General features: G+C 34.1%; 1 non-coding gene across 1 annotated transcript; it reads left to right on the forward strand.

Moving 5' to 3' along the window:
• The first annotated feature begins 749 nt into the window (after nt 1-749).
• LOC120892466 (U2 spliceosomal RNA) lies at nt 750-939 on the forward strand. Its single transcript, XR_005737186.2, has one exon. It is a non-coding gene; the product is annotated as a U2 spliceosomal RNA (small nuclear RNA).
• The last annotated feature ends 5,318 nt before the right edge of the window (nt 940-6,257 follow it).

A 6,257-nucleotide genomic window follows, 5' to 3' on the forward strand; every position in this document is an offset into this window, starting at 1 on the left:
AAACTCTACCTAAATTATTCAACTACACTCTGAAATATGTGTGTAGAAGGCAAAGTCAAAGCAGTCACATGAAGAATAAAAGAATGGAACTGTGATATGAGATGCCAACTAAGTTAATTGGCTGCCAAAGCCAAAGCCAAAAACCAAACTCCTTGAAGGAATATACTACAATCCAGTCTTCACACCCTAATATTTATCATTTTATGAATATAATCCAGACATATCCAGCATGTGACAAAACAAAACATTGACCCATAATCAAGAGAAACAAGTACAGAAAATTGGCAAGTTGCCTCCGTTGCTAGAAATAGGACACAATGACTTTTAAAGCAGATGTTATAATTATGCACAGTGCTATGAAGAAAAACTTGTTTTGATGAAGAAAATACAGGGAATCTAAGCAGATCAATAGAAAATATAATGTATAACCAAGTAGAAATTCTACAACTGAAAATTATCCTCAAAGTTCTAGAGAGTCTTTAGAAATATAATGTAGATGAAAGAGAAAAGATATGTGAATGTAAAAATGGATGGATTGATATTATCAAATACAGAAAAGGAAGGAAAATATTTTTTAAAAGAAAGAATATTCAGAACATGTGAATCTATATCAAAGAGTCTAAGAGACACATAATTAAAGTAATATAGGAAGAGGAGAAAGAAACTTATTTGAATAAGTAATGGTTAAAATTTCCCAAAGTTTGGTGAATGATTAAAAAGAAAAATTTCAGATTCAAGAGGCACAGGGAAACACTTCTCAGTCTTTTGGCTGAGATCCAAATGGCATCTATCTTTTCTTGTCAATTTAATACGTGACATGTCTTCTATCGCAGGACAAGATATAAAATGGATTTTTGGAGCAGGAAGATGGAATCAGAGTTCCATCTACTCCATGGTTCCATCTGGTATTTCAGTCCCTCTAGGAATGGTGTACCCTACCCATGTTTCTGATTAGTAAAAGTAGATTTATTTTTCTTTTACAAAAAAAAAATAGAAAAGAAAAACAAAATGAAAGGAAAATGCAAAGCAAATCAAATCAGGATATGTGATAAAAACAACACACAAGTAAACATGTCAACTTATTTATTTTATTTTTTGCTAGGGGAGGGGTGATGTACTCAGGATGGAACTCAGGGGCACCCACCACTGAGCCACATCCCCAGCCTTATTCTGTATTTTATTTAGAGACAGAGTCTTACTGAGTTGCTTAGCTCCTCGCCATTGCTGAGGCTGGCTTTGAACTTGCAATCCTCCTGTCTCAGCCTCCCCAGCTACTGGGATCACAGATGTGTGCTACTGCAGCCAGCCAAATAAGTCAATTTATTAAAAAACAAAGGTAATGCACTATCTTGATGAACAGCATAGACCAGTCTGGCCTAACTTAAACATGCCTAGCACAGTCCTTTTAACTCCTAATTTGGCAAAATTATCTAATGGAAATCCTGTTTAGTAATAAAATGTGTAATGTCTCACGTATTATTCAAAATGAATGAACAATACAGGACACTGCAGAATGTTGACTGGTTCTCTCCTGTCACGTGGATGACTGGGAGCTGCATGTCACTCCTTCTGCATCATGAGGGAATATCATGTCACATCACTGGTTTGGGAAAATGTCAAAACATAAAGTATGTATTCTAGTGAATGTGTACGGTTTTTGCACCATCATGAAGTGAAAAAAAAAATTGTACTTTGACCCATCTTAAATTGAAAACTCTGTGTGTGTGTGTGTGTGTGTGTGTGTGTGTGTGTGTTTGAGAGAGAGATAAACGTACAAATAAAAGTTGAGTAGCTAATGAGCTTGTATGGTGGTGATATTTCCATATTTTACATTAAGTGGTATAATCTTTACCAAAAGTAGAGTTTTAAAACTTGAAAATGTACATTTTAGTACCTGAAGAAGGCATTAAAAATTAAAGCAGAAAGTTGTAACTAAAAAAAGTGACTATTTTAAAATGAAATTAAACATATTCAAGTAATGTAGGAAAAGGGGAAAAGAATAATGCAAAATAGAAAACAAAGGAAATGTTAGACCTAAGTCCAATCATATCAATAATTACATTAAGAGTAATAGGCTAACTATACCAATTAAGAGCTATTTGTCAGCATAGATTAAGAAGAAAAGCCAGATAAGTCTTTAGGAGACATGCTTTAACAATAAAGACACAGAAATGAAAATAAAGACACAAACAGGCTGAAGTTAACATTAGAAAATACATTTATGCTAACAAAAGGCATAAGAAGGCTGACTTAACTATACTAATGTGTAAAATGTATTCGAAGCAAAAGCAAAGAGTACTATTAGAGAAAACAAGAATATTTCATAATGAAAATGAAGTGATTTTTCAGGAACATATCATGGTTACAAATGTATAGGTACTTAATAACAGAGCTTCAAAACACATAAAAAAGAAGAAAATTCTCCAATTGCAATTGTAAATTTTAATCTTTGTCTTTCTGCAATTGATAGAACATCTAGAAGAATAAATTAGATGATCTGAACAGAAGTTCTGAAAAATATCGTATCAACCTCTTTTATATTTATAAAATTCTGTGTTTAGGATGTGTAGAGTAAGCACTTTTCAATGCATGTATTGTATGCAAGACAAAATATTGAACTATGTCAAATTTACAAGAATAGAAATGCACAGAAATCTCTGACAATAACACAATAAGATTATGAAAAATATTTTTTTTTATATTTTGTTGTTAGAAACTCATTTCTAAAGAATGCATGAAGATACCCGAAGAAAAAATAAATATTCTATAATAAATAATAAAGAAAATGTAACTATAAAAAATAGTAAGTATGTAATTAAAGCATTCATGTGAGGGATACCCATAGCTTTAAATGCTAGTTAGAAAAGTAGAACTCAATGAACTAAAGTTTCTAGTTAAGAAACTGTGGGTGGAGTGGAGAGAGAATGTAAACCCAAAATATGCAGAGGAAAAAAAAAAAGAAAGAATAGCAATTAAAGAAGGAAGCTATGAAAAATTAGTAAATCCATGGCTAGCAACATCAAGGACAAGAGGAGACTTAACACAAATCACCAATACCAGTGCAAAGAAAATGTTTTCATGTATATCTTATAGATAGAATATTATGGGGATCTCATAACAACAAGTTTCACAGAGTCGTGTTTTCCTCTCATTTGGTCATGAAGTCCTTCTGGGGCGAGTGGCTATCAATTCCAATCTTCCCCAATAGGGTCCAGGGAAGGTGTTCCTGGGTCTCTATGGTGTTCCTTTCCTAGGGCACCTTTTCATCCTGGCTGGTGGCTCAAGTGCCTGATCCCTGCCCAGGTGTCCCTCACATAGGATAAGTGTCATTTTGCCTGATGTCCTTGAAGCCTTTATCTGACCTGTGTCCCGTTGACTGTTTTTGGCCACTCTCCAGGTGGAGAGGCAGCTTCAGGTGTGCTGGTCCAAGGAGGCAGCAAGACAAACCCCATGGACCAACAGAAGCAGTTAGTCCTTATTACTGACAGATCCAGAGAAGAGAGGAGCAGGCCTGCCAAGCCAAGGAGGGGGGAACCATCCAGGAAGGCATGCCCATGCAATGGGTGAGGAGTAGAGAGAAGCAGAGGTTCTCATGGCCCGAAGCCTTCATGGAGTCCACGGAATCACCTAGAAACATTTACTATAGAGAGTCCCAGTTGATGGCCTTAGAGTAAGCAGTTATGAGTTCTGTGCATTCAACAGTGACTCAAAGGTGGTCACTTGTTCATTATGGAAGGTATGCAGACATTGGGCTAGAGGGGGAGTCGGGTGGATTGACCACCTTGAGGAACTGGGAGGAGGTGGAGACAGGAGAACATGTCAGTGGTGACTGAGTCCCTCTTCTGTAAAAAGAAAGTCCCACTCATACACAAAATGAATGACAAGAGAAGATAAAATTATAAGAATGCACTAAAATCTACTTGGATGAACTTAACAAATACTGTGGAAATTACAGACAATTAAAAATGAAAAAGAAATGTGAAAGCCACGTCTCTTTTAAAGTCATTAAACCTATTAAAAAAAAAAAAACTTTTGCCATGAAAATTTTCATTCCCTGGTGATTTCACAGTTAAAGACTGATAACTTTTTGAGAATGAAGTAATATAAATCTTACACAAACTCAGAAAATAAACTAACACTTCCCAACTAATTTTATGAGACTTCGTGACTCTGAAGACAAACCAAATAAAAATGTTTCAAAAAACATACAGATTAATATTCCTCCTGATCAAATGGGGTTAATTTCAGTGATACAAAGTTGGCCTAACATTTGAAAATTAAGCAATGTGATTTATCAGAGTCAAAAAGAAATATCATATGAACCTACATGAATGCATAAAAATTTCTGATGAAATTCAATGAACTTTCACATTTTAAAAAATAATTTCAGAAACAGGCATAGAAGGGAATTTCTACAACCTTCAAAGGGAGATTTATGAAAAAGATACAGCTAATATCAGCCTTAATGATGAAATATTAAGCACTTTCTCCCTAAAAACAAAAGAAATAAAGGATGTTCACCACACCACTTCTATTCATCTTTTTATTGGAAGTCTAAGAAGCTGCAACAAAATAAGAAAATAAAATTTAAAAACAAAAAGCTTAGGTCTATAGATCAGTGATAGAGAGCTTGTCTAGCATGCATAATGCCTTGGGTTTCATCCCCAGCACTGCAAACTAAATAGATTAGAAAAAAAAAAATGGAACCTTCACTACTTTGCAGGTGATGATGGTTTTTATAGGAAGTACTAGGGAATCTTTCAAAGAATTGTTAAAGTAATAAATTCAAAAAAGGATGACAGGATACAAAATTGACAAATAAAATGTAATTGTTTATTAAGGAGTTAGCAGCAGGAGAAATGAATATGAATTTAATATGAATTATTTACATAAAATACTTAGGAATAAATTAACAAAAATTGTGCAAGCTCTCTTTCCTCCAAATTACATAACAGTGCTTTACTTCAGAAAATCAAAAAAAGTGTTAGATAAATGGAGAAATATACTATGGTCACAGATTAGAAGATTTAGTTTTGTTATAATTTCCCCTAGATTCATCTATAAATTCAGTGCAATCCTTATCAGGTTCCCATAAAGTTTCTCTCTTTTTTTTAATGAAATTGACAAGCTGATTATGTTATTAAAATCTTAACAGTCTAAAATATCCAAAAAGATATTGTAAAAGAAGAAAAGTTGTAGAGCTTACAACCTGATGTCAAGATTTACAATAAAGCTATGGTAATCAAACCTATAGTACTAGAATAAAAACTGACAAATGTATCAATGGAACATTGTAGGAAGTCCATAAATAGACCCACACATACAAAATAATCTTTATATTTAACATAACTGTTAAAACAATCAAAAGGGGGGGAAGGAAAAACATCTTAGCAAATACCATTTGAAACAATTAGATATCAACAAGGAAAAAAAATTAGTCTTGACCCTTCCACCATCCTCAAAATGTAATTTGAGATGAAACAGAGATCAGAACATGAAGGATAAAATCATCAAAGAAAACACATAGGGGATGATATTGCCTTGTCCTCGCCAAAGGGGCCTAGTGTTTCAACATGTTTTAGTAAATAGTTTGTCTTTGTTCATGGATACATCCAGAAAACTAAAAGGTGATTGAACACCCTGGGTCTCTGTGGCTGTCCATCACAAAATGGAACATTTTGACTGAGACCAGTGGACAATAATAATGGATCTGAATCCACTCCACCTACAATTCTGTGCTGTGTGGTACAGACAAACGGGCATTATCATTAGCTACCCATGTGGCCCCATGACTGGCAGCCAATTAAGGCTTCTCCTGTGTGGTCTGTTGGGTGCACCACAGATCAGGACCTGAAAAGCTGCCTCGAAATGCAAAATATTTTAACAAACACTGCATCAAATAAGATAAACAAATAGCACACACAAGCACTTGGAAAACTGACCATCATTAGAGATTAATACAATTCAAATGAAAGCCACTATCCTGTTCTACAGATAACAAAAGGTCTAAAGTATGGATGACATCAAATTTTAGTGAAGCTGAAGAACAACTAGAACTACCATCCATTATTAGTGAGAATGTAAAATTTTACAACCACTCTGGGAAAATTTACATAAGTTTTTCAAAAAAATCAAACATGCAAATACTCTACAACTTACTAATTCCTATTCTAGACATTTACTAAGAGGAATGTAAATTTATTTTCACAAACACATAAAGTCATACAAAAAGGTTCATAGCAGTTTTAAGTATCATA

Source organism: Ictidomys tridecemlineatus, chromosome 9 (assembly GCF_052094955.1).
Source record: "Ictidomys tridecemlineatus isolate mIctTri1 chromosome 9, mIctTri1.hap1, whole genome shotgun sequence".
Taxonomy (NCBI): domain Eukaryota; kingdom Metazoa; phylum Chordata; class Mammalia; order Rodentia; family Sciuridae; genus Ictidomys; species Ictidomys tridecemlineatus.